Source organism: Ursus americanus, chromosome 22 (assembly GCF_024610735.1).
Source record: "Ursus americanus isolate L20-20 chromosome 22, mUrsAme1.1.p, whole genome shotgun sequence".
NCBI classification, from domain to species: domain Eukaryota; kingdom Metazoa; phylum Chordata; class Mammalia; order Carnivora; family Ursidae; genus Ursus; species Ursus americanus.
In genome coordinates this window covers 54,578,201-54,599,523 of record NC_142148.1, presented here as the reverse complement: position 1 = coordinate 54,599,523, position 21,323 = coordinate 54,578,201, and positions in this window count along the sequence as shown.

Sequence of the window (21,323 nt, the reverse complement as noted above, 5' to 3'; positions counted from 1 at the left end):
CTGTATCAGATGAAAAAAAGCCACCTAACTCTAGATGCTGGCCACTCGACCGTATCTTAGTCACAATTTAATAAACACTGTTAGATGAAGGAACAAATTAGATGTCACAAACAGGCACAGAGTGAATCTCACCTTCCCTTTCTAATAAAAGAGGGTTCCTAGGAAATAGACGGTCAAAATACATTTGTAAGCAATAAATGGACAGAGAAATTGTGATCCCCTGCAAAGTTCTACCTGCGGGGAAACTAAGTAATTCTTGCAACAAACCCAGAATGCTGACAGCTACTTCAATTTTACTTTGTGGCTCAACTAGAGAAAAGAGAAAAGCCCAGGAGGTTTGGGATAATGAGAAGTTTTACTTCCAGCCCTGACATAGATAGGAAATTTTGAGAAACATACCTGTGCTTTCTCTGAACACTGGCGTCCTGTGACAAGCTGCCTCACTGACTCTGATGCTGATGTTCAAAACCTCGGGTATCTTCGAGCCAGAGAAGAGAAGTGCTGTCAGCTGGGGAGAAGAAGGCACCTCTGACCTAAAGCCTGCACACCTGCTTCGGTTTCTGGGCGAAGGGGCAACACATACTTATTGTTTAGCAGTAATTATCTTCATTCTCAATAGACCAATGACCTTGCCTTTTCTGGAAAGCAGAATTACTCTTCTAAAGAAACCCTCCATTCGTCTGTTCCCAATGCAACTAGAGTGGAACATTTATTTCTCACTTAAATAGAAAACACTGTTATTGTCGACATTGTGTGAATGAACTTTTAAAAACATTTTAGAGAGAAAGGAAGAGACCTTTATTCAAACCCAAGTCAGGATAGCTGCCCGGGAGACACAATCTTCACCAAGAAAGGAGTGCTCGGGGAAAGAACATTTGGGACAGTCTTATATATTTTTTTCTGTTTTGTTTTATGTACAGAGTTACACACCACAATGAGGATCTTCTTAGATTGCAGAAAGTGAGAGACTCTTTTTTATGTTTTCAGTATGTACATGTCAGTATGACTTTAAACTTATGGGAGACAAAGAGGTTCTTTATTTTTTCTTATCTTTATGTTGGCATTTTTGGTTACTGTTTTCTTCTGGAAGCAGATGTACAACATGTGCTTGGGGCAGAAACAGAGCCCATGCTTTGAGGTTTTGCCCAGTCATTTTGAGCCGGGTAAAATGTTAAAGGATAGCTTCCCTGGGAGCAGAGCATCAGGGCCTACAGATGATATAAGATAAAACTTACTTTTATCATTATAATTACTCCTAAATGGAGGAATTTGAGACAAAAGCACCTTTCACAAGAGTACCAAGAAATCAAAATGATGCCCACAGAAGTCTACCTGCTCCATGGTCAGCACAGGTAAGAGAAGTGTTCACAGTCTCTGGACTCCTGCCCTTCTCCTGCCCAAATTGCTGAAGCACGCAGACCACTTAAAATCAGAATTGTAGAACTGCTAGACACCTTAGAGATCTCTGGCACCATTCCCTTGGACTGCAGAATAAAATACAGTAGCTCGTTGTCACAAACTAATTTCAACATGAAGTGTCCACTGGATGCACTAAATTCTTTCTCTGCAAATGTTGACTAATGTAAGTCAGAGTCATACCATATAAACACTACGATAGCTGGGAAGTCATCGTAGGTAAGGGAATATTTTAGCCATGTTTATAAGCATTGGCTCACGTTGTACAAGAGGCTGAGCTGAGTGTTTTTAAATACTATTTCAGACCTGTTTTACAGCATCCTCTGAACATACCAGAGCCTGAATGGACTAAAAAAGATAGTTGGTTTCAGTAACGTTAATACCAGAAAAATATTATACTGTCTGTATTCCTAAGGATCTTTGAGTATCTTACCCAGAGGTCCTCCACTGAGATAATGATCTTAATGATCACCATGGCCAGAGGTGAAAGACCAGCTGAATTCGTTCACGTTGTACACTTGACAATAAAATCCTGATACTTGATAGGTTTCCAGATGGAGAAGACCAGAGATAAGAGGGAAATAGTAGCCTGTATGGAACAACAAGGGATTTGGAGTCCATTTGGGGATCCCACTTAGGTTTCTGACACTACAATCCTCTGTGACTCATATCATCTGATTCCCTGTCTAACCACCTGAAAATGTGCCTAAAAATATCTACACCCTAGTTGAGAAGTTTAAGAGGCAGAATGCTACAAAGAGCCAGTATGATGTCTCTCAAGAACAGGTGCTCAGGAAGCCATAATTGCTATTGGGTCTATTACTTTTCCAGAAGAAAGAACACATGTTGAATCCATATTCCCAATAGATGACTCACCAGATGATTTTCAAACCTGAAGGAAGGCCAAGAAGTCGCTCTTGTGTCATATTTCACTCAGAAATCATGTTGTTGGACTGGTGAGGATGATACGATAGCAACGTCATCACTAAGAGTGGGGAGCTTCTAATTTCCATACGGCCATGTTGACCCCCTTAGCTCAGAGCCACCAGAAAGGGCACCTGGGGAGGGGGCACCGTCATCACTATGAGTGGGGAGCTTCCCATTTCCATATGGCCATGTTGACCCCCTTAGCTCAGGGCCACCAGAAAGGACAGCTGAGGGGGACCACAGGCCAAGGCTGCCAGGTGTGGCTGGGGCAGGCAGAACTCTGACTTTAGGCTCAACTCCTGTCTAGGTTATTATAATGCTCTTCACAAAGAAAGTGCCATTGTGTGTGAGCCCTCATGTAGAAAAGGTTCAGAATTTCCATTGAGATTCCCTCTCTGACCTTTAGGATATGTAGCAAAGTTCCATTTAATTTTTAAACATTGAAGGACTTCCTGGTTTTCTTTTCGCTATGACTGTGGCTCAATTCCCCTGTGGTCTAAGAATAGAATCTAGTTAATTTCAAGGTTTAACATTTGTAGACTTGATTCGTGGCCCCACCTATCATCTATTTGGGTAAAGAGTCTATGACCACTTGAAAATAATGTATTCTGCACTTATTATGGAATGTTCCCTATATGTCAATTAGGTCACATTTGTTACCAATGTTTTGTCTGCTTTTTCTGCCAGATATTGAGAAAGGTATAGTAAAATGTTCAAACAATGCTGCTCTATTCAACGTGGCATCGGAGAATCTACCAGTAATAGAAGGCAAGAGAAACAAAAAGTATAAGAATTGAGGGGATAATTGTGACTATTCACAGATAATACGATTGTGCACATAGAAAATCCAAAACAGTCTATAAATACCCTGTTATAATTAAAAATGCAATTTATAAATTTGAGATGGATTGTAGCTTCCCATTGGACAGTTTCTGAAAGAAAATGTAGAACCTGTCAATCTTGGGGTAGGACATAGGGTGCACTAACCATTTAAAAGAATTCAGTGGGACTTCATAAAAATGTGACATTTCTCCTGATCTTATGACCATAAGAAAATGAAAAAGTGAACCGCAGGCTGCGAAGTAAAGATTTGGAAAACACACACTGACAAAGACTTGTCAATAAAGAATTCCTGCTCATCAACCATAAAAAGTCTATTTATAAATGAATACTTCACAAAAGATTGACTGATGGCTAATAAGAACAGGAAAGGGTGCTCTACAGTATTATTTTCAGGAACAGCAAGGCCTTTCCTAAAATGAAAACATACACACAAACCAGTATTCCCTAGATGGCTGACGTCCTTATTTCTGAGGACAGCTTGAAGAACAGACTAGCATCAAAGTAAAGTGATGGAATTCCTGCCACTCAGAGGATGGACAATTGACCTCAAAATACAGTACAATTTCTAGGCATCATTCGGTCCTCTGAAGGCAGACAAATACCACACCCCTTCCTACACCACACAGGTTGCTTCCCAACCCTTACCATAAAAGAAGAAGATGAGAAACAGATAGGAAGTAGGAAATAGCAAAAATCACATGTGGGGGTTATCCTGAAACACACTGATCACATAACTAGTGTAAGGAAGTGTAGGGAACTGACAAGGACAGAGACTCAAGAGGTACTTCTTTGGGAAATGCTGTCTGAAATCGTCACACCTTGGTACCAGCTAATGAGGGCTCTGAGCATACCTAGGGTTTGCTCACAAGGGTCTGCAGCACCATCGCTGAGGACTGAAACTCTTCAAGACCTCAAAGCTTGCCTGATTGACTATTGGAATAAGAGATTCCCATGTTCTGAAAACAGATACCAACTAATTGAAAGGTTCACTTGGGCTCTCTTGGAGGCCCTACAAGAAGGTGAACCATTCACTGAAAATCAATTACACACACACACAAACACACACACACACACACACACACACACACACACACACACACACACACCTGTCATTTCACCAATTACTTAAACATTCAAGGATCTTCCTACCTTTTCTTTTTCACATTGATATTTATACTCACATGAAATGTCATCATTTCTAATGAACACTGATGTCAAAATAGAGATCCATTGACACAATATTCACAAAATGGAACTTCCCTGCTGTAATTTTCAATATAGCGTTTTTTAAAGTTCATACATATTTTAGGTTTTTGGTAACTTATACAGGAGAAGATCAGCATTGAAAAACTCTAAATACTGACAATGAGTTTGAAGCCTAGAGAACAAAAATTGTCCAATTTCATAGATAATAAGGAACCAAAGGGAAAGCATGGAAGCTGTAGTCAAATAATTTTACACATATGCATCCTCTATTATTCTACTACTGAGGGGCGTGTTTTATTACCAGTATACATGCATCAATTATCTTCCACGTGCACCTGCACAGGTATAATGAATTACTACAGTAGAATGAAATGTCTGGGAACTACTTGGTGGCATCTATAATGAAGAATTAAATTTCGATTTATATTTGGTGAACTTCCACTGTCTGTCCCATTAGACAATGGACCCTAAACAGAAGGGGGAATGAACCACGAGAGACTATGGACTCTGGGAAACAAACTGAGGTCTTCTGAGGGGAGAGGGGTGGGGGATTGGGATGGGCCAGTGATAGGTATTATGGAAGGTACATATTGCATGGAGCACTGGGTGTTATATGCAAATAATGAATCACGGAACACTACATCAAAAATTAAGGAAACACTGTATAGTGACTAACATATCATAATAAAAAATTATTATTAGAAACAATTAAAAGTAAAAAAAAATACAGGTTTTCTGTTTCAAGAACAATCACAATTGAGAAAAAACTAACTTCCAATCCCTAAAGCAAAACACAGACCAAGTTCCATTTCACTCCCCTTTATTCACATTCTCTGAGGGTTCTAAGCTATTTCCCTACCTCCTTTCCTGCTGAGCAGGGAGCCCGGGCTCGATCCCAGAACCCTGGGATCATAACCTGAGCCAAAGGCACATGCTTAACTGGCTGAGCCAGCCAGGAGCCCCAGCCATGTTTTTCTTAAGTAAAAGGACACTTTCTCACGATGCCTTCACATGACTTCACATGGTACCAGAGATCTGCATTTGCCTCTAGGAGGTTGCAGATGAAGGCAATTGCAGACTCTCACAGTGGTTTATCAAATACAATGACCTGCCTGGTGACAGTGAAACTCTTATGAGCCCACGAGAGGGTGCTGTGACACTCAGCTGTGGCTGGGCTGGCACAGAGAACCAAATCCATTTCCCTGCCTGATGTCTGTGAGGAACAGATGCCCCCACTGTGAATGAGACCCTGCCACTGAGCTGTCCAGAGATGGCCATCCTCACGGAGGATGAGGATAAAGGACAATGCCTGAGGAGACCTCATCTGTCTCTTTTATCTTTTCATATTTTTGACAGTGGACAAATCACTGCCTAGGAGTCCCCAACTACCTTAATCTCATCTGTGAATGGCCAAGAGGTTTTACAAAACACTTCAGATTTTGACCTCACAAATGCCCACAACCACTTACCATAGGGATTCAACATTAAGCAAAGATAATGTTCGTTGGAAGAGAGGTCTTGCCCACTGTTGTTTCTCACTTATACGCTCATCTTCCTTACCTCATGGTAACATAACCAGTTTGATTCCTGCTTCCTTCTTCAGGAAGGCTGAGGTGACTTGAAGGGCATTACCCTGACATCATTCTTTCTTAGCAATAAGATGTGGACATTTCCCTAGTCCTACACACCCAAAGTTGAATCGGAATCAGGATTGAGGAGGCTGATGAGAGTTGAAGGTGTTTTCCTGTACAGGGTGGTTTATTACCAATAAGGATGGGTCAGAGTCCTCAAAATTCCAGAACCTTTTCATTAATGCTTCCTACTCGTGAAAGATGATGTACATTGGTCTTTCCGTGTATAGTGTGGTGACTCAGAGAAAAGTGCTTAGCCCTTTCGTCAAGACTTCCACGACCACTTTGGGGCTGGCTTCCATATTCAGAAAGGATGATGTTAGGGCTAAGAGGGTTCCTGTACACTGTTATTTCTTACAGAGAAGTGTATGGCATTTTTGTTACATTGCCAGAACCACTTAGCGCCGGGCTTGCCGGCCTCCTGAGGATGAACCCTAACCCTAGGTCGGCCCCCGAGGGGCCCCTCCCAAGGGGCCTGGCGCCACAACGCCGGGGATTGGGGACTCCCGAGCCCAGTGCTGGAGATACCCTGCTGCCCTGCAGCAACCTGGGCTGCTAGGGCCACCGCCAGTCTTTCAGGGCGAGAGAACGGGCAAGGCCTCCCAAGCCCCCGGCGACCTTCGAAGGCCCCCACGCCAAAACGCATGGGTCCACGCTACAGCGCGCCAGCGCGCTCACCTCAGCCCGTCCCTCCGCTGGCTGCACAGCCGGTGGATCTGGCCTGCTGGCCTCCCGGGGGCTAACACTAACCCTAGGTGGGCTCACGAGACGCCCCTCTCAAGGGGCCTGGCGCCACCACGCCGGGGATTGGGGACCCGCCAGCACCAGTGCCTGACTCACCCTGCCGCCCCGCCATGGCCCGGTGGGCTAGGGGCCTCGCTGGTCATTCAGGGCGGGAGATCGGGAAGGGCCCTCAGAGCCCCATGGCGACCTTCGAAGGCTCCCTCGCCAAAAAGCTTGGGCCCATGCTCCCGCTCGCCAGCGCCTTCACCTTGGCCAGCCCCTCCACACGCCACACAGCCGGCGGATCAGGCCTGTCGGCCTCCTGGGAGCTAACTCCAAACCCTATGTTGGCCCCCGATGGGGACCCTCCCAAGGGGCCTGGCGTCGCCACGCCAGGGATAGGGGATGCCCGATCCCTAGCGCCGGACTGACCTTGCAGCCCCGCCGCCACCCTGGCCTCTATGGGTGCCACTGGTCATTCAGGGCAGGAGAACGTGCAGTGCCCTCCGAGCCCCCAGCGAACTTTGAAAACCCCGCGCAGAAACTCTTGGGCTCATGCTCCCACTCGCCAGCGCCCTCACCTCCGCTAGCCCCTCCGCATGTGGCAGAGCCGGCGGTTTGGGCCTGCCGGCCTCCTGGGGGCTAACCCTAACCCTAGGTCGGCCCCAGAGGGACCCCTCCCAAGGGGCCTGGCGCCACCACACCTGGGATTCGGGATCCCCGAGCCACACCGCTGGACGCATCCTGGTGCGCTGCCAACACCCGCGCCGCTAGGAGCTCCGCTGGTCATTCAGGGAGGGAGAATGGGCAAGGCCCTCCGAGCCCCTGCTGACATTCGAAGGCTCCCGGCGCCAAAACTCTAGGGTACACGCTCCCGCTCCGCAGTGCCCTGCCTCGGCCAGCCCCTCTGCATGCCATAGAGCTGGTGGATCGGGCCTGCTGGCCTCCTGGGGGCAAACCCAAACCCTACGTCAGTCCCCGAGGGTCCCCTCCCAATGGGCCTGGTGCCGCCACACCGGAGCTTGGGGACCCCCAAGCCCTGGCTCTGGGCTAATCCTGCCACCCCGCTGCCACCCGGGGCCGCTTGGGCGCCGCCAGTCATTCAGGGCGGAAGAACTTGCTGAGCCCTTCGAGCCCCCGGTGACTTTCGAAGGCCCCCCGCGCCAAAACGCTTGGGCCCACGCTCCCGCTCACCAGCGCCCTCACCTAGGCTAGCCCCTCCGCACACCGCATAGCCAGCGAACCGGGCCTGCCATCCTCCTTTGGGCTAAAGATAACCCCAGGTCGGCCCCCGAGGGACCCCTCCCAAGGGGACAGGCAGTGCCACAGCGGGTATTGGGGACTCCCGAGCCCCAGCTCCGGACTCACCCTGGCGCCCCTCCGCCACCCTGGCCGCTAGGGCGCCGCCGGGCATTCAGGGTGGGAGAACAGGCAGGGCCCTCCGAGCCCCCAGCGACATTCGAAGTCCCCACGCGCCAAAACGCTAGGGCCCATGCTCCCGCTTGCCAGCGCCCTCACCTTGGCCCACCCCTCTGCTCCCGGCACAGCCAGCGGACCAGGCTTGCAGGCCTCCTGGGGTCTAACTCTAACCCTAGGACGGCTCACGAGGGGCCCTTCCTAAGGGGCCTGGTGCCGCCACGCCAGAGATTGGGGACTCACAAGCACCAGCTATGGACCCACCCTGCTGCCTCACCGTGACCCTACCTGCTGGGGTTGCTGTCCTATTTCAGGGTGGAAGAACGGGTAGGGCCCTCCGAGCCCCCAGCGACCTTCGAAGGCCCGCCACGCGAAAACGCTTGGGTTCAAGCTCCAGCTCGCCAGTGCACTCACCTCTGCCCGTCCCTCCGCTCGCCGCACAGCCGGCGGATCGGGCCTGCCGACCTCCGTTGGGCTAACCATAACCTTAGGTCAGCCTAGAGGGAACCCTTCCAAGGGGCCTGGCAATGCCACGCCAGGGATTGGGGACCCCCGAGCCCCAGCTCCGGACTCATCCTGCCACCGCGTTGTGATCCGGCCCGCTAGGGGCAATGTCCTCACAGGGCGGGAGAACAGGCAGGGCCCTCCTAGACCCCGGTGACTTTCGAAGGCCCCCCGCACCAAAATGCTTGGGCCCACGCTCCCACTCGCCAGCGCATTCACATCGGCACGCCCCTCCGCTCGCCACACAGGTGGCAGATCAGGCCTGCCGGCCTCCTGGGGGCTAACCTTAAAGCTAGGTAGACCCCAGAGGGGCCCCTCCCAAGGGGCCTGGCGCTGCCATGCTGAGGATTGGGGACATCCGAGCCCCACCACAAGATGAACCCTTCGGCCCCACCACCACCCAGGCTGCTAGGGGCGCCGCCGGTCATTCAGGGCGGGAGAATGGGCAGGGCCCTCCAAGCTCCCGGCTACATTCGAAGGCCACCAGCGCCAAAACTCTTGGGCCCACGCTCCCGCTCGCCAGCGCCCTCATCTAGGCCTGGCTCTCCACTCGCCACACAGCCGGCAGATCGGGCCTGCCTGCCTCCTTTAGGCTAAACCTAACCCTAGGTCGACCCCCGATGGACCCCTCCCAATGGTCCTGGTGCCACTACACCGGGGATCAGGGACCCCAAGCCCCAGAGCCAGACTCACCCTGCCGCAATACCACCACCCGGGCCGCTAGGGGCGCCTCCGGTCATTCAGGGCGGGAGAAGGGGCAGGGCCCTCCGAGCGCCCGGCTACATTCGAAGGCCACCAGCGCCAAAACTCTTGGGCCCAAGCTCCCGCTCGCCAGCGCCCTCATCTAGGCCTGGCTCTCCACTCCCACACAGCCGGCGGATCGAGCCCGCAGGCCTCCTTTAGGCTAAACCTAACCCTAGGTTGACCCCTGACGGACCCCTCCCAAGGGTCCTGGTGCCGCTACGCCGGGGATCGGGGACCCCAAGCCCCAGAGCCAGACTCACCCTGCCACAATACCACCACCCAGGCCGCTAGGGGCGCCGCTGGTCATTCAGGGCGGGAGAATGGACAGGGCCCTGGAGAAACCGGCGACATTTGAAGCCTCCCGCGCCAAAATGCAGGGGCCCACGCTCCCACACGCCAGAGCGTTTACCTCGGCCCACGCACCTCTCACCGCCCAGCCAGAGGATTGGGCCTGCCGGCTTCCTGGGTGCTAACTCTAACCCTAGGTCGGCCCACGAGGAGCCCCTCCCAAGGGGCCTGGCCCCGCAACGCTGGGGATTGGGGATCCCCGAGCCGCCGTGTGGGAGGCACCCTGCCGCCCCACCGCCAACGGAGCTGCTAAGGGCGCCGCTGGTTATTCAGGGCAGGAGAACGGGCAGGGCCCTTCGAGCCATGGCAACATTCGAAGGCCCAGGGCGCCAAAACGCTGGGGACCACGCTCCCGCTCTGCATCGCCCTCAACTCGGCCCGCACCTCCGCTCCTCACAGAGCCGGCGACTCGGGCCTGCCGGCCTCCTGGGCGCTAACCCTAACCCTAGGACGGCCCCTGAGGGTCCCTTCCTAAGGGGCCTGGCGCCACAACGCTGGGGATTGGGGACCCCCAAGCCCCAGTACCGGGTGCATGCTGCCGCCCCGCCCCACACGGGCTGCTAGGGGCGTTGCCATTCATTCAGGGTGGGAGAACTGGCAGGGTCCTCCGAACCCCCGCCGACCTTCGAAGGCGCCCTGAACCAAAACGCTTGGGCCCAGGCTCATGTTCACCAGCACCCTCACCTCGGCCCAACTCTCCCCTCTATGCACAGGTGGTGTATCGGGCCTGCCGGCCTCCTGGGGGCTAACCCTAACTGTAGGTCGGCCCCCAAGGGGCCCTTCCCAAGTGGCCTGGCGACACAACGCCACGGATGGGGACCCCGAGCCCAAGTGCTGGACTCACTCTTCTGCCCTTCAGGCACCCGAGCCGCTAGGGGTCCACCGGTCAATCAGGGCAGGAGAACAGGCAGGCCCTCTGAGGCCCCCTGAATTTTGAAGGCCCCCCACGCAAAAACGTAGGCTCCCATGCTCCTGCTCGCCAGCACCCTCACCTCGGCCCATGCCTCCGCTTGATTCAGACCCGGTGAATAGGGCCTGCCATGCCTTTGGGGGCTAACCAAAACCCTAGGTCGGCCCCGTGGGGCACATCCCAAGGGGACTGGCTCTGCAATGCTGGGGATTGGTGACTCAGAGCCCCAGAGCCGGACTCACCCTGCCACACTGTCGCCACCCAGGCTGCTAGGGGCACCGCCGGTCATTCAGGGCGAGAGAAGGGGCAGGGCCTTCCGAGTCCCCAGTCACCTTCAAAGACTCCCAGCGCCAAAACGCTGGTGCCCACTCTCCCTCTCCCCAGCCCCCTCACCTTGGCCTGCCCCTCCACTCCCTGCACAGCATGCGGATCGTGCCTGCCGGCCTGCTGGGGGCTAACCCTAACCCTAGGTCGGCCCCCCAGGGGCCCATCCCAAGGGTCCTGGTGCTGCTATGCCAGGGATCAGGGTCCCCAAGCCCCAGAGCCCGACTCACCCTGCCGCAATGCTGCCACCCAGGCCGCTAGGGGCGCCACCGGTCATTCAGGGCAGGAGAAGGGACAGGGCCCTGGAGAAACCGACGACATTTGAAGCCTCCTGCACCAAAATGCAGGGGCCCATGCTCCCGCTTGCCAGCGTCTTTACCTCGGCCCGCCCACCTCTCACCACCCAGCCAGAGGATTGTGCCTGCCGGCCTGCTGGGTGCTAACTCTATCCCTAGGTCGGCCCAAGAGGAGCCCCTCCCAAGAGGCCTGGCCCCGCAATTCTGGGGAATGGGGATCCCCGTGCTGAAGCGCGGGACTCACCCTGCCGCCCCACAGCTACGGAGCCACTAGGGGCTTCACTGGTTATTCAGGGCAGGAGAAAGAGCAGGGCCCTCCGAGCCATGGCAACATTCCAAGGCTCAGGGTGCCAAAACGCTGGTGCCCACGCTCCTGCACCCCAGCCCCCTCACCTCGGACCGCGCCTCCGCTCGCCGCACAACTGGCGGATCGGGCCTGCCGGCCTCCTGGGCGCTAACCCTAACCCTAGGACGGCCCCTGAGGGTCCCTTCCTAAGGGGCCTGGCGCCGCAACGCAGGGGATTGGGGACCCCCAAGCCCCAGCGCCGGATGCACCCTGCCGCCCCGCCCCCTCAGGCCACTAGGTGCGCCACCATTCATTCAGGGTGGGAGAACCGTCAGGGCCTTCCCAGCCCCCACCGACCTTCGAAGGCCCCCCGCGCTAAAACGCTTGGGGTCATGCTCAGGCTCGCCAGCGCCCTCACCTCGGGGCAACCCTCCACGTGTTGCACAGCCACTGATCGGGTCCACCGGCCTTCTGGGAGCTAACCGTAACCCTAGATTGACCCCCGAGCGGCCCCTCCCAATAGGCCTGGCACTGCAACACCGGGGATTGGGGAATCCCGAGCCCCAGCGCCGGACTCACCCTGCCGCCCAGCTGCCACCCGGGATCTTGGAGTGCTGCCGTTCATTCAGGGCGTGAGAACGGGCAGGGCCCTCTGAGACACGGCGACCTTCAAAGGCCCCCCGTGCCAAAACGCCCGAGCCCACGCTCCCGGTCACCAGCGCCCTCACCTCAGTCCACCACTCCAGTCTCCACACAGCTGGCGAATAGGGCCTGCCGGCCTCCTAGGGGCTAAACCTAATCCTAGGTTGGCCCCCAAGGGGCCCCTCCCAAGGGGCCTGGCGCCACAACACCGGGGACTGGGGACTCCCGAGCCCCAGCGCCGGACTCACACTGCTGCCCCGCCGCCACCTGGGCCGCTAGGGTCGCCGCCTTTCATTCAGGGCAGGAGAATGGGCAGGGCCTTCTGAGCCACCGGCGACAATCAAAGACCCCCCGCGCCAATGTGCCTGGTCCCAAGGCCCGGCACTCCAGCGCGCTCCTCTCGAACCACCCCTCCGCTCGTCGCAGAGCCAGCGGATCGGTCCTGCCAGCCTCCTGGGTGCTAACTCAAACCCTAGGTAGGACCCCAAGGGACCCATCCCAAGGGGCATGGCGCCACAACACCAGGGATTGGGGACCCCCGAGAACAAGCGCCGAATCACCCTTCCGCCCCGCCGCCACACAGTCCGCTATGGGTGCCTCAGTACATTCAGTGCGGGAGAACAGGCAGGGCCCTCCTAGCCCCAATCGTCCTTCAAAGGCCCACCACGCCAAAACGCTTGGGCCCACACTCCCGCTCGCCCGTGCCCTCACCTTGGCCTTCCCCTCCACTCGCTGCACAGCTGGCGGATTGGCCTGCCGGCCTCCTGGGGGCTAAGCCTAACCCTAGGTCAGTCCCTGAGGAGCCCCTCCCAAGGGGCCTGGCGCCGCAACACGGGGATCGGGGACCCCCGAGCCCCAGCTCCGAACACACCCTGCCGCCCCGCCGCCACCCGGGCTGCTAAGGTCGCCGCCGGTCATTCAGGGCTGGAGAACGGGTAGGGCCCTCTGAGCCACCAGAGACCTTTGAAGGCCCCCCATGCCAAAAAGCTTGGGCCCACGCTCCTGATCCCAGCGCCCTTACCTCGCCCCGCCCCTCCTCTCCACACACAGCCGGAGGATTGGGCCTCCCGGCGTCATGGGGTCTCACCCTAACACTAGGTCGGACCCCGAGGTGCCCCTCCCAAGGGGCCTAGAGCTGCAACGCCGGGGATTGGGGACCCCCAGCCCCAGCGCCGGACTCACCCTGCCAGACCGCCGCCCCCCGGGCCGCTAGCGCCGCCGGTCACTCAGCGCGGGAGAACTTGCAGGGCCCTCCACCCCCGGCGACCTTCGAAGGCCCCCCACGCCGAAACGCTTGGGCCCATGCTCCCGCTCACCAGTGCCCTCACCTAGGCCCACCCCTCTGCTCTCCGAACCGCCGGCGGTTCGGGCCTACCGGCCTCCTGGGGCTAACCCTAACCCTAGGTCGGCCCCCAAGGGGCCCCTCCCAAGGGACCTGGCGCTGCAACGCCGGGGTTTCTGGACCCCCGAGCAACAGCCAGGACTCACCTTGTCGTCCCGCCACCACCCTGGCCGCTAGGGGCGCCACCGGTCATTCAGGGCGGGACGAGTAGGGTCTTCCGAGCCCCCGACGACCTTCGAAGGCTCCCCACACCAGAACGCTTGGGCCCACGCTCCTGCTTGCCAGCGCCCTCATCTCGGCCCAGCCCTCCGCTCGTTGCAGAATGGGCGGATCGGGACTGCCGGCCTCCTGGGGGCAAACTCTAACCCTAGGTCCGCCATAGAGGGGCCCATCCCAAGGTGCCTATCGCCGCAACGCCTGGGATTGGGAACCCCCGAGCCCCAGCGCCAGACTCTACCCTGCTGCCCTGCCGCAACCCGGCCGCTAGGCGCGCCGGCCGGTCATTCAGGGCGGGAGAAAGGGCAGGACCTTCCAAGCCCCCGGCGACAATCGAAGGCCCCCCGAGCCAAAACGCTTGGGCCGACGCTCATGGTTGCCAGCGCCCTCACTTCAGCAAGCCACTTCAATCGCTGCAGAGCTGGCGGATCGGGCCTGCCGCCCTCCTGGGGGCTAACCCTAACCCAAGCTGGGCCCCAGAGGGACCCCTCCCAAGGGGACTGGCGCCGCAACACCGGGGATTGGGGAACCCAAGCCCTGACTGCGGTCTCACCCTGCCCCCGCACCACCACCCGGGCTGCTGGGGCGCCCCCGGTCATTCAGGGCAGGAGAACGGGCAGGGCCCTTCGAGCCATGCAACATTCCAAGGCCCAGGGCGCCAAAATGGTGGGGACCACGCTCCCGCTCTGCATTGCCCTCACCTCGGCCCAACCCTCTGCGTGCCTCACAGCCGCTGATCGGGTCCACCGGCCTCCTGGGGGCTAACCGTAAACCTAGATCGACCCCCGAGGGGCCCCTCCCAAGGGGTCTGGTGCCGCAATGCTGGGGATTGGGGACCCCCGAGCCTCAGCACTGGATTCACCCTGCCACCCAGCCACCACGTGGGGGCTTGGGGTGCTGCCGTTCATTCAGGGCGGGAGAACGGGCAGGGCCCTCGAGACACGGCGACCTTCAAAGGCCCCCCGCGCCAAAACACCCGGGCCCACGCTCCCGCTCACCAGTGCCCTCACCTCGGTGCACCACTCCAGTCTCCACACAGCTGGCGAATAGGGCCTGTGGGCATCCTAGGGGCTAAACCTAACCCTAGGTCAGCCTCCGAGGGGCCCCTCCCAAGGGGCCTGGCGCCACAACGCGCTGGACTGGGGATCCCCGAGCCCTATGCCTGGACTTACATACCGCCCCGCTGCCACCTGGGCTGCTAGGGGCGCCGCAGGTCATTCAGGGAGGAGAATGGGCAGGGCCCGCTGAGTCCCTGAAGACATTCGAAGGCCCCCTGCACCAAAATGCTTGGGCCCACACTTCCGCTCCATAGAGACCTCACCTCGACCCACCACTCCTTTCGCCGCACAGCTGGCAGATTGAGCCTGCTGGCGTCCTGGGGTCTGACCCTAACCCTAGGTCAGCCCCCGAGGGGCCCCTCCCAAGGGGCCTGGCACCGCAACGCGGTGGATTGGGGACCCCCGAGCCCCAGCGTTGGACTCACCTGCCACCCTGCCGCCACCCGGGCTGCTAGGGGAGCCACGAGTCATTCAGGTGGGAGAACTGGCAGGCCCTTCCATTTCCCCTGCGACCTTCGAAGGCCCCCCGCTCAAAAAAGTTGGCTCCCACGCTCCTGCTTGCCAGTGCCCTCACCTCGGCCCGTCCCTCTGCTTGCTGCAGAGCCAGTGGATAGTGCCTGCTGGGCTCCTGGGGGCTAACCTAACACCTAGGTCGGCACTGTGGGGCACATCCCAAGGGGCCTGGCTCTGCAACGCTGGGGATTGGTGACTCAGAGCCCCAAAGCTGGATTCACCCTGCTGCACTGTCGCCACCCGGGCCACTAGGGACGCCGTCGGTCATTCAGGGTGGGAGAATGGGCAGGGCGCTCTGAACCAGCACCAACCTTCAAAGGCGCCCCGAACCAAAAAGCTTGGGCCCAGGCTCATGTTCACCAGCACCCTCACCTCGGCCCAACTCTCCGCTCGACGCACAGGTGGTGTATCGGGACTGCCGGCCTCCTGGGGGCTAATTTAACCATAGGTCGGCCCCCGAGGGGCCCTTCCCAAGGGGCCTGAAGCTGCAACGTGGTAGATTGGGGACCCCAGAGCCCCAGCGCCAGACCCACAAGCCGCCCCGCCACCACCCGGGCCACTAGGGGCGCCGCAGGTCATTCAGGGTGGGAGAACTGGCAGGGCCCTCCGAGACATGGTGACCTTCGAAGGCCCCCCGTGATAAAATGCTTGGGCTCATGCTCACTCTCGCCAGCTCCCTCACCTCGGCCGAACCCTCCGCATGCTGCACAGCTGCTAATCGGGTCCACCGGTTTCCTGGGGGCTAACCGTAACCCTAGATCGATCCCCAAAGGTCCACTCCCAAGGGGCCTGGCGCCGCAAAGCCAGGGATTGGGGACTCCGAGCCTCAGCACCTGACTCACCCTGTCACCCAGCCGCCACCCAGGGGCTTGGGGTGCTGCCCTTCATTCAGGGCGGGAGAACGGGCAGGGCCTTCCGAGACACGGTGACCTTTGAAGGCCCCCCACGCCAAAACGTCCAGGCCCACGCTCCCAATCACCAGTGCCCTCACCTCGGTCCGCCACTTCACTCTCCACACAGTCTGCAAATAGGGCCTGCCGGCCTCCTGGGGGCTAAACCTAACCCTAGGTTGGCCCCCGAGGAGCCCCTCCCAAGGGGCCTGTCGTCGCAACGCTGGGGATGGGGACCCCGAGCCCAAGTGCCAGACTCACCCTGCTGCCATTCAGCCACCCGAGCCACTATGGGCCCACTGGTCAATCAAGGAAGGAGAACAGTCAGGGCCCTCCCAGCCCCCGCCGACCTTCGAAGGCCCACTGCGCTAAACACTTGGGCTCATGCTCAGGCTCACCAGCGCCCTCACCTCGGCCCAACCCTCCACATGTTGCACAGCCGCTGATCGGGTCCACCGGCCTTCTGGGCGTAACTGTAACCCTAGATCGGCCCCCGAGGGGCCCCTCCCAAGGGGCCTGGCGCAGCAACGCCGGGGATTGGGGACCCCATCCTCAGCACTGGCCTCACCCTGCCGCCCAGCTGCTATGCGGGTCTTGGGGTCCTGCCCTTCATTCAGGGCAGAAGAACGGGCGGGGCCCTCGGAGACACGGCGACCTTCAAAGGACCCCTGCGCCAAAATGCCTGGGCCCACGCTCCCGCTCACCAGCGCTCTCAACTCGGTCCCCCACTCCGCTATCCACACAGCTGGCGAATAGGGCCTGCTGGCCTCCTAGGGGCTAGCCTAACCCTAGGTTGGCCTCGAAGTGCCCCTTCCAAGGGGCTTGGAGCCGGAACGTGGGGGATTGGGGATACCCGAGCCACAGCGCCTGACTCACCCTGCTGCCCCAACGCCACTTGGGCTGCTAGGGGCGCCGCCAGTAATTCAGGGAGGAGAATGGGCATGGCCTGCCGAGTCCCCGGAGATATTCGAAGGACCCCGGCGCCAAAACGCTTGGGCCAACACTCCCTCTCGCCAGTGCCCTCCCCTCGGCCTGCCCCTCCGCCTGCCGCAGAGCTGGAGGAAGGGGCCTGCTGGACTCCTGGGGGCTAAGACTTACCCTAGGTCGGCCCCCGAGGGGCCCCTCCCAAGGAGCCTGGCACCGCAATGCCGGGGATTTGGGACTCCCGAGCCCCAGTGCTGGACTCACTCTGCCACCCCGCAAGCACCCAGGGCGCTAGGGGCGTGGGCAGTCATTCAGGAAGGGAGAAAGGGCAGGGCCCTCTGATCCCCCTGCAACCTTCAAAGGCCCCAGGCGCAAAAACTCTGGCTCCCACACTCCTGCTCTCCAGCACCCTAACCTCGGCCCACCCCTCCACTCGCTGCAGAGCTGGCGGGTCGGGCCTGCTCGCTTCCTGGGGGCTAACCCTATCCCTAGGTCACCCCCAAGGGGCCCCTCCCAAGTGGCCTGGCACCTCATGCCAGGGATTGGGAACCCCCAAGTCCCAGCGCCGGACGCACCCTGCTGCCCCGCTGCCACATGGGGCACTAGGGGCGTTGCCAGTCTTTCAGGGCGACAGAATGGGCAGGACCCTCCGAGCCACCTGCGACCTTCGAAGGCACCCCGAGCCAAAGCCAAATGCTCTGGCCCATGCTCCCGCTTGCCAGCTACCTCACCTCGACCCACACCTCCATTCACTGCACATGGGCGGAACGAGCCTGCCAGTCTACTGGGGGCTAACCCTAACCCTAAGTCAGCCCCAGAGGGGCCCGTCCCAAGGGGCCTGGCGCTGCAACGCCAGGTATTAGGGACCCCCGAGCCCCAGCTCCGGAATCACCCTGCCTCCCCGCCGCCACCCGGGCCGCTAGGGGTGCCGCTGGTCATTCAGTGCAGGAGAACGGGCAGGGCCCTCTGAGCCCATGGCGACCTTCGAAGGCCCCCACATCCAAAACGCTTGAGCCCATGCTCCCACTCCTCAGCACCCTCACCTCGGCCTGCTCCTCCGTTCCCTGCAGAGCCTGTGGATGAGGGCTGCCCTCCTCCTGGGTCTACCCATAACCCTAGGTTGGCCCCTGAGGGGTCCCTCCGAAGGAGCCTGGCACCGCAATGCCTGGGATTGGGGACCCCCGAGCCCCAGTCCCGGACTCACTGTGTTGCCCCACCACCACCCGGGCCGCTAGGAACACCGTCGGTCATTCAAGGAGGGAGAACAGGCAGATCCCTCCGAGTCCCCGGCGACCTTCGAAGGCCCGCCACGCCAAAACGCTTGGGCCCACGCTCCTGCTCACCAGCGCCCTCATCTCGGCCCGCCCCTCCGCTCATAGCAGAGCCCGTGGATCGGGCCTGCCGGCCTCCTGGGGGCAAACTCTAACCCTAGGTCGACCACCGAGGGGCCCTCCCAAGCGGCCTGGCGCTGCAACGCCAGGGATTGGGGACCCCCGAACCCCAGCGCCTGATTCCCCTGCTGCCCTGCCACCACCCGGGCCGCTAGCAGCGCCGCAGGTCATTCAGGGCATGAGAACGGTCACGGCCCTCCGATCCCCGGGAGACCTTCGAAGGCACCCTGCATCAAACCGCTTGCGCCCACAATGCCGCTAGGCAGCGCCCTCACCTCAGCCCGCCCCTCTGATCGTCGCACAGTCGGCGGATTGGACCTGCTGGCCTCCTGGCGCCTAACCCTAAACTAGGTCCGTCCCCGAGGGGCCCCTCTCAAGGGGTCTGGCTCCGCAACGCCAGGGATTGGGAACCCCCGAGCCCCAGTGCCAGACTCACAGTGCCGCCCCGTGGCCAACCGGGCCGCTAGGGGCGCCGGAGGTCATTCAGGGCGTGAGAAAGGGCAGGGCCCTCCAAGCCCCAGCCGACCTTCCAAGGCACCCTGCATCAAAACACTTGTGCCCACGCTTCCGCTAGGCAGCGCCCTCACCTCAGCCCACCCCTCTGATCGTCGCACAGCCAGCGGATTGGGCCAGCCGGCCTCTTGGGAGATAACCATAACCCTAGGTCGGCCCCTGAGCGGCCCCTCCAAAGGGGCCTGGCGCCGCAACGCCGGGGATTGGGGACACCAGAGCCCCAGCATCGGACTCAACCTATCGCCCCGCCACCAACCAGGCTGCTAGGGGTGACCCCAGTCATTCAGGGCGGGAGAACGGGCAGGGCCTTCCGAGCCCCCTGTGACATTCGAAGGCCCCCCACCCCAAAACGCTTAGGCCCATGCTCCTTCTCGCCAGCGCCCTCACCTCGGCCCGTGCCTCCCCTCGCAGCACAGCCAGCAGATTGGGCCTGCTGGCCTCCTGGGGGTTAACCCTAACCATAGGTTGGCCCACGAGGGCCCCTCGTAAGGGGCTTGGTGCCGCACGTGGGGATTGGGGACCCCCGAGCCCCTGCACTGGACTCAACGTGTTGCCCCGCCTCCACCCTGGCTGATAGGGGCGCCGCTGGTCATTCAGGGCGGGAGAATGGGCAGGGCCCTCAGAGAACCCAGAGACCTTTGAAGGCTCCCCGCGCCAAAACGCTTGGGCTCACGCTCTCGCTCGCCAGCAGCCTCACCTCGGCCCGCCCCTCCGCTCACCACACAGCTGGCTAATCGGGCCTGATGGCCTCCTGGGAGCTAACCCAAACCATACATTGGCCCAAGAGGGGCCCCTCCCAAGGGGCCTGGCACCGCCACTCTGGGGCTTGGCGACCCCCGAGCACCAGCTCAAGACTCACCCTGCCACCTTGCCAGGACCCGGCCCGCTAGAAGCGCCATCCTCATTCAGGGCGGGAGAACGGGTGGGGACCTCCGAGCCACCAGCGACCTTCGAACACCCCCCCCCATGCCAAAATGCTTGGGCCCACGCTCCCGATCGCCCGCGCCCTCACCTCGGCCCACCACTCCGCTCGCCGCACAGCTGGTGGATGGGGCCTGCCGGCCTCCTGGGGGCTAACCCTAACACTAGGTCGCACCCGAGGGGCCCCTCCCAAGGGCCCTGGCGCTGCAACACCGGGGATTGGGGATCCCTGAGCCCCAGCACCAGACTCACCTTGCCGCCCCTCTGCAACCAGAGCCGCTAGGTGCGCCATCGGGCTTTCAGCGCAGTAGAACAGGAAGTGCGCTCTGAATCCCTGGCAACTTTCAAATGCCCCCGCACCAAAACGCTTGGGCCCATGCTCCCGCTCTACAGTGCCCTCACCTCGGCCTTCCCCACTGCTCTCTACACAGCTGGCGGATCGGGTCTGCCGGCCTCCTGGGGGCTAACACTAACGCTGGTTCGGACCCCGAGGGCCCTTCCCAAGGGGCCTGGCGCCCCAACGCCGAGTATTGGGGACCCCCGTACCCCAGCGCCGGACTTACCGTGCCGCCCCACTGCAACCCGGGCCACTAGGGGCATCACCGGTCATTCAGGTCGGGAGAACGGGCAGGGCCTTCCGAGCCCCCAGCGACTTTTGAAGGCCCCCCGCGCCAAAAGGCTGGGCCCACGCCCCCGTACGCCAGCGCCCTCACCTCGGCGCGCTGCTCTGCTCGCAGCACAGCCAGCGGATGAGGCCTGCCAGGTTCCTGGGGGCTAACCCTAAACCTAGGTCGGCCCCCGATGGGCCCCTCCCAAGGAGCCTGGAGCTGCAAGGCCTGGGATTTGGGGCCCCCGAGCCCCAGCACTGGACTTACCCGGCCACCCCACTGCAACCCGTGGCGCCAGGGGCGCCGCCGGTTATTCAGGGCAGGAGAACAGGCAGGGCCCTCCGAGCCCCCGGCAACTTTTGAAGGCCCCCCACGCCAAAACGCTTGGGCCCACGCTCCCGCTTACCAGCGCCCTCACCTCAGCCCGCCCCACCGTTGCCACACAGCCGACGGATCAGGCCTGCTGGTGCCCTGGGGGATAACCCTAACTCTAGGTGGGTGCCCGAGGGTCCCCTCCCAAGAGGCCTGGCGCCGCAATGACAGAGATTGGGGACCCCTGAGCCCCAGCTCTGAACACACCCTGCCACCCCGCCGTCACCCGGCCCGCTAGGGGCGCCGCCAGTCATTCAGGGCGGGAGAATGCGTGGGGCCCTCTGAGCCCCCGGAGACCTTCAAAGGCCCCCCGCGCCAAAATGGTTGGGCCCACGCTCCCGCTCGCCCTCGCCCTTACC